We start from the raw sequence: 12,254 nt of genomic DNA, 5'->3' as shown, positions 1-12,254 counted from the left end.
GATATTCCACAATGACATTTTTAAGTTTATTTTCCATTCTATTCTGATCTCTTGTGTACATCTGTTTTTGTGCACATTAAGGAAAATGTCCAAGTGGTTTAGTATTACATTTTCATTACAAAAGGTAAGTTTCCATAAAGGAACAACTGTGAAAAAGATCAAACAGTATCAATTTTCTGTTTTATTGCCCTCCAAAGCAACCTGTGGACTTAAATAATTGCAATTTTGATCTCTATTGCAAATGATCAATCAGCTCAGACTTATTAAAAACTCTTAATATGACTGACAAAAGAAGATACAATTGGGCAACAAAATGGCCAGAGATTGATCTTAGTTTTTAAAATCTTTATTTGCTCAATGACAAATATAAATATTCAACTCTTTCATTAAATTTATTCAATAAATACTTATGGTCTTCCCAGTGGTCATGTATAGTTGTGAGCGCTGGACTGTAAAGAAGGAAGAATGCCACAGAACTGATACCTTCGAACTGTGGTGCTGGAGAAGACTCCTGAAAGTCCCTTGGACAGCAAGGAGATCAAACCAGTGAATCTTGAGGGAGATCAACTCTGAATTTTCACTGAAAGGACTGATACTGAAGCTAAAGCTGAAGCTCCAATAGTTTGGTCACCTGATGCAAACAGACAACTCATTGGAAAAGTCCGTGATGCTGGGAAAGATTGAGGGCAGCAGGAAAAGAGGACATCAGAGGATGAGATGGCTGGACAGCATCACCAATGCAATGGACATGGGCAACTTGGGCAAACTCTTGGAGATAGTGAGGGACAGGGAAGCCTGGGATGCTGAAGTCCATGGGGGTCACAAAGAGTTGGATACGACTGGGTGAGTGAACAACAACAACATCGAATATTTATTTAGCAGCTAACAGGTGTTAGGCACTAGTCATTTGGGATCTAGAGTGAGACGTTTTAATAGCATAATAAATGGTGGCTTATCTAATAAAGTTACCTCCAGCAGGCCTCAGAAGAAAGTAAATGAATAAGCCAAGCATTGGGGATGAGCTCGGCAGGGAGAGAAGATGCCTAAAGCAAAGGCCCCCCTCTGTGGACTGGGCCTGCCAGGAACAGTGAGGAAGTCAAGGAAGTGGATGTAAAGTGAGGTGTTAGGTGGTGAATTAGGAGGAGTCAACAAGAGCACGCATGGCCTGACCTAACTTTGTGTGTGTCTGTGTGCGTGTGCGTGTGTGTGTGTGTTTAGATCTGATTAATCAGAAAGGGGGTAGGAAAAATAGCAAGGTGTATATCTGTGTGTGTTCTTTTTTTTTTTTTTTACCCGTTCATTCATTCCTTTATTCAAACACTCATTCATCCAGTGAGTCAACATATGTTGATTTACCCCCGACTGTGGTTAGGCAGTTTCAAGGCCTTAGAGATGCGCAACAATGAACAGTGAACACAGCTCAGGATTCCCTGTCCTCTTGGAGCTGACATTCCATGGGGCAGATGGACAGTCAACACATGGATCTTTATAGCTATTGCTTAAGTGATGTCTTTGCATTCTGCCCTCATGTGACATGACTGCAGTTGCTGACCACAGAGAGGACTTAGAAGTTTACACAGAGACAAGTAGTCCAACTGATGCTCTCGGTCCTTCTTTATGAGTCTCACTGGCCCCTCCTCTATTCCCTAGGAATAGAGGAGGGGCCTGTGTGTGTTCTTATTCTTGCATACTAACAGTGCTAAGGAGAAGGCAGTGGCAACCCACTCCAGTACTGTTGCCTGGAGAATCCCAGGGATGGGAGCCTGGTGGGCTGCCGTCTATGGGGTCGCACAGAGTCGGACATGACTGACGTGACTTAGCAGCAGCAGCTTAGCCTCAGTAACAGTGCTAAATTCTTTATCTGATTCTTGGACATGCCTGATAGCTCAGTTAGTAAAGAATCCACCAGCAATGCAGGAGACCCCAGTTGGATTCTTGGGTTGGGAAGATCTGCTGGAGAAAGGATAGGCTACCCACCCCTGTATTCTTAGACTTCCCTTGTGGCTTATTTGGTAAAGAATCCGCCTGCAATGTGGGAATCCTGGGTTCAATCCCTGGGTTGGGAACATCCCCTGGAGAAAGGAAAGGCTACACACTCCAGTATTCTGGCCTAGAGAATTCCATGGTCTGTATAGTCCATGGGGTGACAAAGAGTCTGACATGACTGAGCCACTTTCACTTTCACTTTTGATTTCATTAAAGAACTCTCTGTGTTAGAAATTTTATTTGTATTTTACATGTGAAAATATGGTCTTCAGATTCTTTTTTTTTTTTTCCTGCTTCCTAAACACCTCCTCTTACTACCTGCCAAAACAGTCTTTCTAGGATCCCAGGGAGGCCAATGAGAAGTGCTAAAGAATGCCTTCAAGGCAGCATGGTGCAGATAGGGTGTGGAAATTGGCCCCGGATTTATCTGGGTTTGAATCCCAATGTCACTGCTAGTTAGCTAAATTGACACTTATTCACAGAGCTATACAAATATTTCAGATGATCATTGGTTTCATTGTCTATGAAATGAGTGTAATAATTTCATGTATGTAAAGATGGGCTTCCCAGATTGTACAGAGGTAAAAAATCTGCCTTTCAATGTAGAAGAGGCAAGAGACTCAAGTTCAGTCCCTGGGCTGGAGAGATCCCCTGGAGAAGGAAATAACTGCCCACTCCAGTATTCTTGCCTGGAGAAATCCATGGACAGAGGAGCCTTGTGGGCTACACTCCATGGGACTGCAAAGAGGTGGACCCTACGGGCACACACACAATTAAAAAGGGAGCTAGCCTAGAATCCCCAGATGTAGGTAATACCAGTTCCTTTCTTCTCCCTACCTTTAATTAGAGATAATGGGGATCAGGTGATTTGATCAACCTGCTTTGGGGAAATTGATGGAGAAAAAGAGCATGTGTGGGATGGCCCTGTGAGGCAAAGCCCCCTTGCTGGAGGAGAGTTGAGGTGTGTGGTCTGATCCTTTGCAGGGTTTGTGTTTCAAGGACTGAAAAGAACTAATGTAAGGGGAGATTTGATTCAGAATTGGTGGAGGTGGAGGTGGGGTGGGTGGTCACATTCTGAAGGTTGAACTAGCAGATGTGAAATGGGAAGTAAAAGAAAGTGAGGGATTAATCATGATTATCAGCTTTTTGTCAAGAAAACACTGTAAGGAGTCTATGGGACTCTGAAGTGAGGCAGATTGCAGAAGAGAAAGATCCCTTCTCTTGAGTTGATGGCACACTTGAATATGACTCACAATTCCAGGCAGAAGATTTAGGAGCCCCAACAAATTGGCATTAACTAGGAAACCGAAATGCATTAATTGCTTATACAACAAGATAAAGACATTTCCATTTTCTATTTATTTACATTGTAATACTGTAAGAATTTCTAAGGGTATTATTCATTTCAAAATTTTTCATTTAAAGAAAAACAATAGTATTCTAACAGACATATTCATGAAGAATAGTATTACCAGAATGAAGGAGGATGAAATCAATATTATAATTAAAGTAGCATGTCCAAATTATCTTAGTCTGAAGTAATGCCACAAGGGTTTTACAGATAGGGAAGCCTCATATACACATAGCACCATCCAGGGTTTACCCCTACCTTGGAAGGACTGGGAGGAATGAAACCTGGGAAAGCTTGAGTAAAGGTCACAGAGTAGGCAGGACTGGGGTGTGGGGAGCAGGGGCAGGGCTGTCTGGATAGAGCATTGGGTCCTGTGGAGAACAGTGATCCTGGGTTCTGCTGCTCTGAGTCTCTGACCTAGGTCTGGTCAGTCCCAGGAGACCAGGTCAGCAGGGCTGTGAGTGCAAATGTGTTAAGAAAGCCAGTGGCTCCTTCAAATTTTCTACAATATGTGGCCATGTTGGTGTCTAGGGGCAGCTGGACATGGACTAGTCTCACTTGAAAGCACCTTCAGCACAGCATCCTTGGGTTGGAAGCTGAGATGAGTTCCAGGAGACTCAGTCCAGGCTGGAACGCCAGAGCCTGTGTGCTTTGACGTATCCAACCCCAAGAACACCCTTTACATGAGGAATAAACAATGAAGACAAATGTGAGAGGAATCTACAAATCCTGAAAATGCAGAGGTAGAGAGTTCATGTCTCACCCAGAACCTGACACTCACTGCAAGAACTTGGTCTGCAATGTCAAGTAACTATTAGACTTTTGGTCCCATTAAGGAATGGCCATCATAGGAGAATTTAAACATGAACCCAATGTCCCTTATATAAGACCCTGAAGGCACTGACCATAAGCCACTCTTTCATATTTGTCAATGAAAGGACAAAGAAAGAGGAGTCTTGTGAGAAAGGACATTTCTAAATGTAAAAGCAAGAAGAGATGTCTATAACAAGAGATGACTATAGGCACAACACAACAAAACACATGGACACATAGTCCTATTATTTCATTAAAATATGAGGAACATATCACAACTTTACACATATTCCCTTCTTCTTCTTCAGTTTATATTCACCTTCTTTTATCTCCCAGGTGGTCCATAAACCATCTCCCTCCAATTTAAATCCTCAGTTCATATTCACCTATTTTATCTCCAAAGAAGCAGGTATAACCTGAGTGGTTCAGGAACCCTCTTCCTCTAAATCCTACTCTCCCTGAGAACTGTGCCCTACCTAGTTCTCTTCTACATCACTGCTGCTAGTACTCTGTAGGATACATTCTGTAGAAAGACAACTATGAGCAATAATACAGTCATTATACAAGTTGACCCATCCATCTCTCCTCCTCCTCTTGGCTCACAAAGCATCTCCCTGGTCTTCCCTCCAGGTTCACAGACCTTCCTGTGCTTGGTGGAGTCAGAGCCCTTCCACAAGATGTTGATCACAGTTGCAAAATTTCACATGACAGAGAGATGCTGAGAGAATCACCTTTCAACCTTACATTTCCACATGCTCAGTATAGCTCTTACTTTCAACTTTATGAAACTGAAATTCCAACATTTATGGACACACTTGAAATATCACTAGTGTGACCAAGTAATTGTGTGGGTTTTGTGGATTTTTTTAAGATAACACGTCTATTATTGTTTGAAGTATGTTCATTATAAATAGGCTTATCTGAGTAGTGGCTACTGCACTGGAACATTCAGCTCTAAGAGCTCCAAAGATAAGGAAAAGACACTGAACTGCTGTTCTGGTTTTTCTTTATTGCAGAAGATTTGATGGTCTGATATGCTTGTTCATATGTAGGTATACCTGGGGCTCTTGGACACAGGCCAGGCATTGGGAGAGTGCTTGTGGATATTTCAATAGTAAAGTGAACACTCAGATTCAAAGAAAATTCCCAGTTGGAGGCTTACTTGTAGGCAGAGGTGAAGGGCATAGCCCTGCACACCTGTACTACAAGTAACCAGTGGGCAGGTACAGAGGGGAGGGAGGACATTCCCTCTCTTCTTGAGCCCATCTTCCCGTCCCTGACTCAGATGACTCAAACAAGGCAGCGCAAAAGGCTCCTTAGGAAGTGAAACATTTGTGCACTGAAAACCATAGGACACTGTTGAAAGAAGAGACAAGTAAATGGAATGACATACCATATTCATAGACTGGAATATTTAGTGCTGTTGACCTTCTTATACAACTTAAAGTGATGTGCATATATATTGAAACCACTCACAAAATCTCATTTCAATTTTATAGAAATGAAAACAAACAAACAAAAACACCCAAAATACTAATACTTATGGAACCTAAAAGAAACCCAAAGAGAAAAAATCTTGAGAGCAAAGAACAATGGGGCCTTAAGGCTTCATGAATTCAAAACACATAAGAGTGCCACAACAGTCAAAACAGCGTTGTACCAGCAACAAAAGAGGAAGAGAGACCAGTGAAACATAAGAAGGGAATTGCAAATAAATTGACATATGTGTGGCCATATGATCTTTGCCAAGGTTCTAAATTTACCAAGTGAAGAAAGGACAATCTCAACAATCAACAACAATGCAACCTATAGAATGAGAGGAAGTATCTGCAAAATTTGTATCTGAAAAAGGGGCCTATATCCAGAATATCAAAGAAACTACTACAACTCAACTTCAAAACAACAGCAGGCAAATACTGAATTTTCAGTCAGTTCAGTTGTTCATTTGTGCCCAATTCTTTGTGACCCCATGTGACCTGCAGCACGCCAGGCCTCCTTGTCCATCACCAACTCTTGGAGTTTACTCAAACTCATGTCCACTGAGTTGGTGATGCAATCCAACCATCTCATCCTCTATCGTCCCCATCTCCTCGTGCCTTCAATCTTTCCCAGCATCAGGGTCTTTTTAAATGAGTCAGTTCTTCGCATCAAGTGGCCAAAGTATTGGAGTTTCAGCTTCAACATCACCTCTTCCAATGAACATTCAGGACTGGTTGGATCTCCTTGCAGTCCAAGGGACTCTCAAGAGTCTTCTCCAACACCATAGTTCAAAAGCATCAATTCTTTGGTGCTCAGCTTTCTTTATAGTCCAACTCTCACATCTGTAAAAAGCTTCAATAACATTTCTTCATAGAAGTGATCAATATGCGTAAGAAAAGTGCTCAAAATCACTAAGTATCAGTGAAACAGAAATCAAGTCCAAAAGAGATATCATGATATTTTCAAGATGTGTATTATAAATAGAAAAAAGCAGATATTAGCAAGGATGTGGAGAAGTGCAACTTTTGTACCCTGTTGGTGGGAATGGAAAATGACATACCCATGATGGAACAGTTTGGAAGTCCCTCCAAAAATTATTTAGATCCAAAATTATCATAAGATCCAGCAATCACTTATTTGAGTTTATGTCCGAAGGATACAAAGCTAGAATGTCCCAGGAAATATCTACAGTCTCTTATCCATTGCCACATTGTATACAACAACCAAGATGGAAATACTGTCCAGTGTCCACGGGCAGATAAATCAATAAAGAAAATGTGATATATACATACACTGGAATGTGATTCGGTCTTTAAAAATGAAAGAAAACCTGTCATTTGCAGCAATAAATGAAGTTGAAGGATATAGTTAAGAGTGAAAGTAGCCAGTCACAGTAAGACAAACAGCACATGATTCCATTTACCTGTGGTATCCAAAGGAAAACTCAAGAGGAGCAGACAGTGGAAGCGGGATTCCAAGAGCTGGAAGGAGGTTTACATTGGGAGGGTCTGTTAAATAGTTGTAAAATTTTAGTTGCAAGGTGGAAAAGTTCTAGAGACATGCAGAGCAATATGTTGCACTGAATTAACAGGACTGACTGGACACTTCAAAGCTTAAGAGGCAAATCTGTACTGAACTTCCTCCATCTATGCCTGGAGGCTCCTCCTTTCTCAGATTCCTCTAGATCTGGGTGTGTCATGTGGGTACCACCAGGGGCTCCTGGTAGAAGGAAGGAGCCTCGCTAGTAGCACTAGGTGCCTTGGGTGAGGGGGGAGGTCTCATTCTGAGGCTGGAATAGGAAAGAGTTTGAATGAGGGAAGTGGCATAGTGATGAATCATGATCAATCAAAAAGCCAGAAGACCTACTTAAGGGGTAAGATTTACTGTGAAATGAAGGTGTGATTGACCCAGTAAGGGGGCTTCTGAAACACAGTTTTGCTCATTAAGAAGCCTGTAGGGCTTCCCTGGTGGCTCAGTGGTTAAAAATCTACCTGCCAATGCAGGAGATACAGGCTCAATCCCTGGTCTGGAATGATTCCACATGCCCTGGAGCAACTAAGCTAGTGAGCCACAACTACTGAGCCTGTGCCCTAGAGCCCAGGAGCTCCAGCTACTGAGCCCGTGTGCCAAAACCACTGCAGCCCGAGAACCCTAGAAGTCATGTTTTGCAGCAAAAGAAGCCTCCAAAGTGATGTCTATGCACCACAGCTACAGAGTTGCCCTCACTCTTCACGAGTAGAGAAAAGCCTGTGCAGCAATGAAGACCCAGCAGAGACAATAAAAATATTAATAAAAATTAAAAGAATCCTATAAATATTTTCCTGGGTAATGATCTAAGTTGTCTTCCAGGTTAAAGGTTTTTTCTCACTATAAAATCAAATCCTACAGCAAATGTGTATACTTTGTTTAATTCTTATACACATACTCATTCATGGTACAATGGTGATGGGAATTTTTAGGGGGAAGATGACACCAGTAACAGTGACGTTTAGGGTAACATAAACCAATAAAAACACAACACAAAATAGTCACACACACACACAGAATTACACTCTTCATTACACATAGAGACATACCTATTCCCATGGACACAAACCTACATTATTAATCATAATACAGCTTCTTTCTGGAACTATAGGATTGGCCACATTATTCTACTTGCAAGCTACTTTTACCACCAGGGCCTCTATACTCATTCCAAGCAGGAATTTGGAATCAGTGTGCGTCTGCCCTAAAACCAATGAGAAAGCCCCAAATTTCCCATCTACAGAGCTTTTTTCTGCCCAAGTGAATGACTCTAGAATACCTACCGCTTTCCCATTCTGGAAGGGCCACCGGCAAGTACAGAAGAGAACACACTGTGAGGAGAAGACACAAAGATGCACAGTGTTTGGTTCATTTGGTGACAGTAGAAAACCTGATGAGAAGCAGTGGTGGAGTCCAGGCAACCCAGCAAGATCAGAACACTGGTGCTCAGGATGTCAGAATGAAAGGCAAGACCCGTGCCTGGAGGATGGAACTCCCAAGTCCATTTGCGTTGGAAATTGCAGAATTCTTTTCCTAGGGGAAATGTTGCTGCAGGAGAGAGAACTCTACAGGGTTAATGGATGCTAGCAATTTTAATATCCTGTGGACTGAGGCATCATGAGTCCGTAAAAGACTCCCTCCACATTATCTCAACCAAGGGAATTGTCTCTAACTGGAACAAACACCGTCAAAGACTCATAACTTAATTCTACTGAAAGAGAAATGAAACAATATTTCTGTCTCAGACCAGAAAAAAACAAACAAAAAACCAAAACAGCTAGCCTTGGAGATACATGGAATCTCTTCTGTCCTGTCACAATGTAGGTTGACTGGCAGGTCCTCAGTTAGATCTAGAGGGGCACAGAATAGCTGTTACAACACTGGTGAGGCTGCTTTGCAAACATTTGGGGGGTTTTCTCTTCCTGTTGACACGGGGCGGTCTCTATGGCTGTGGGAGGTTAATGAGCATGAGCTCAATTTGTGCTCATCCATTCTCTTCAGAGGAGGAAGGAAAGCAAAGGAGAAGAGGAAAGAAATGAAAACAGAGCTTTGTCCTCCAGCTAAGAGAAACCTAATCAAAAGGAAATATTCAATCTAATAAAAGGAAAACTCTAAAATGAATGCTACTGTTCAATGAAAGTGACCTATGACTCCTCCTGCTTATTTTGAGCTCCTGTTAAATTGTCATTGTCTCTTGATTTTTCCCAGATCATTCTTCCTCCAGGATCCACAGCTGCTGCTACTACATCATGTTTTCTATGAGACTTTGTACTTGATTAAAAGTAAACTCTGTTAGAGGACTGAATTCAAACCTGAGCAAAATGTGCTATTCTATTAATTCACTAATCACTTGTCTTAAAGAAAATCAAATGCACAAGTTTTGATAATACAGAATTCCTACCATTTAAATACAGCTACTATCAATAATATCATATTTTTCTATAAATATTTGTTTTCTAAACAAATATGTTTTTTTCTTTGTGGATGTCCACTGAGTCATTGGCTGTCCATACTCACAGAGGCCATATGTTTAGTGGGACAACACCTTAGAAAAACCACAGAGTAAGCATTAACCATCTCTAAACCACACAGATAGGAGATTTTCAACAAGAGTCATGGTCACCAAGCTAACAATCAAGTTTCACTTTGAGTTCTTAGTTGCCATTATCCCTTGAGTGTGCATTGCAGGGTTTCATCAATTGAAAGACTTATGGTAATGTTACCCAATACAATAACACATCTTCCTGATTCTTATCTGTTTGTGCCCTAGTTAATCTGACACCTGCAGTGACGGATGTGACCTGTATTGTCTACATGAATCTCCACAACCCTCTGTGAGCTGACAGAAGGATGAGGGTCCAGAGGTAACTTTCACACTAATGACTGTGCCAAAGTCGGCCATTAATGCCCCCAGTAGCTGCCCTGGGTTCTGTGACCACAACTCTGGAGCTACTAGTACTTCCAGGCATGAACATGGAGCAAGGACCCCTTGCTCCATGACTGAGGATCACTCGTCTCACTGACATGGGCAGGTCAGGGGTCCAGAGCATTCATACTTAGACCCAGCCCTGGGTTTTCAGGTTGACTTTTCCACTTAAGAGATCAAAAGCTGAGAACATCGATCTCTGCACCATCTCCAGCCAACTAAAGGGAACACGAGCCGAACCTGGGGAAGAGCTATGTTGATGGCATAAGAGAGAATGCACAGAGACTGTGCAGTGTTAATGAGACTTTTTTGCAAAGAACATTGACAGTTTTATTGTCTAAAAGGAAATATCTCCTGAGGAAATACACAGACAGGCAGATTCACAATCATACTATGTGGGTTCACACAGCCCCACCTCCAAACACCCTCCTTCACACAATCCCACACCATATAAATGATGCAGGTGCTTCTGGAGAAACTAGAACTGGGCCAGCACTTTTTCCTGGGAGGTCAATCTCTTGGTCTCACCACCTGTAGGAAACCCAAATTCAGGGCTCCTCCTCAACTTGAGGAGGCAAAGAGACCCACCTTCACCAATTAGATTGTATCTGAGAAGAGGGATGTATATCCCTGAATATGAAGAAATCTCTTTGGCTGTTTCATAAACCTGTGATGAGAGAGAAGAAAACAGTGTGAGAGTGTCAGCGTATTTTATTCTCTGCACTAAGGCTTATTTTCTCTGACTTTTCATCTTAGAAAACTAAAACTCCTTAAGTCAATGGCCCCAAAACAAAATAGAAAGGCTCCCCTTTTGAAAAGGGTGGCCTATTTCATGTAAGATCTCTGTTTCCATTTGAACAACAATTACAAAATTCTTTTTCAAAGAGGAAAAATTTCTGCTGAGGAAAGTACCTACTGTTATACAGTAGTAACATGCTTTTGTTTTAAAATGTCCCTTTGAATCACGTCTGTGTTGATAATAGATACACCCTCAATATTCCAGCAACCAAGTAAACTTGGTAAGTAAACAGTAAAGTAAGTAAGTAAACAGTAAACCGTTGTTTATACAGTAAACTACTATAATTGTATTCAACTGAATAAAAAAGAAGTGAAGCAATGGTCTTATCCCAGAGAAAGAGATGTGACCATACCTTCAGGGTACTCAGTTCCTGTTCCTCATTCCAGCCCTGGGGGGTTCCTCCACCAGGTCCTCCTGGAGAACTAGTGAGACACAGAGTAGCTCTCAGGACACTGGTGAGGTTGCTCACCAATCCCTCAGTGTTCTGTTTTTCTTTATTTTTGATGAGGACACAAGGTGGAGTGTATGCATGTGGGAGGTTAGTAATTATGGACTGAGCTGCCATTGAATCATTCTCCTTTCTAGATGAAGGAAAGAAAAGGAGAGGAGCAGGAAAGAAATGAGGTACAGCTTCTGCATGTTAACTAACAATAACCTAACAGATGAGGAAAAAAGAGACACTAAAATGCATGTCAGTTTTCAATGATAGAGACCTATGACCCTCCTATCTGTTGAGCCGTAATCCCTTTTTTTTGCATTGTCCATTGTTGGGGAGACCTCATGGTTCTCCTGCTTCCGATCTTTCCATCTGTTCTCTGGAAGAGTGTGTACAAAACTGTCAATAGGAAATTGGACATTTTTCTAATTTAGAAAGATATTTAAGGCAGCCATCTGTCCGAAGAACCAAAAAATATAAATAAAGGAATAAAACAAAACTATAAATACATTTATAACTCTGTACAATTATGGAAATTTAAAAAAAAATGAGGAAAAAATGTCCATAAGAGTTAACCAGCCCATTTGAAGAAACAGGCTACAGAGGATCAGTAGGAACCTACCTCCAGAACCACAGTTCAGGTTGCCCATTTTCAATCTCAAGGTTGAAGGTGAGCTCTTCTCTGGTCCTACCTCCAGAACAACAGTTATGGTTGCCCATTTTCACTCTCAAGGTTGAGGGTGAGCTCTTCTCACGACACCATATGTGAACCTCTCAGCTCACTAAGAGACACCTGGTGCAGAATGTGCATTATCACATTACAGTGGAGGCGATTCATCACAGAACTTTCAGAGTGAACTGGACTCTGCACAGGATGAGTCCAATTGCTACTGTCCAGAAACTGTGTTTCTATGGACAAACTGGGCTTTTCAAAATA

General features: G+C 41.7%; 2 long non-coding RNA genes across 2 annotated transcripts in view; one reads left to right on the top strand and one right to left on the bottom strand.

Annotated features, from left to right (window-relative positions):
* Positions 1 to 10,770, top strand: part of LOC133227548 (uncharacterized) — a 28,565-nt gene extending 17,795 nt beyond the window's left edge. The window contains exon 2 of the long non-coding RNA XR_009729860.1: positions 9,927 to 10,770. This is a non-coding gene — a long non-coding RNA (uncharacterized LOC133227548). The remainder of the gene's footprint in view (positions 1 to 9,926) is intronic.
* On the bottom strand, positions 10,437 to 11,772 carry LOC133227547 (uncharacterized). Its single transcript, XR_009729859.1, has 2 exons — positions 11,234 to 11,772; positions 10,437 to 10,749 (listed from the first exon to the last, which is right to left on the bottom strand). It is a non-coding gene; the product is annotated as an uncharacterized LOC133227547 (long non-coding RNA).
* Positions 11,773 to 12,254: the final 482 nt, after the last annotated feature.

The sequence above is a fragment of the Bos javanicus genome, chromosome 16 (genome assembly GCF_032452875.1).
Source record: "Bos javanicus breed banteng chromosome 16, ARS-OSU_banteng_1.0, whole genome shotgun sequence".
In the NCBI taxonomy this organism is placed as follows: domain Eukaryota; kingdom Metazoa; phylum Chordata; class Mammalia; order Artiodactyla; family Bovidae; genus Bos; species Bos javanicus.
The sequence above is the reverse complement of the archived record's forward strand: the minus strand, read 5'-3'. Positions and strand labels throughout refer to the sequence as shown.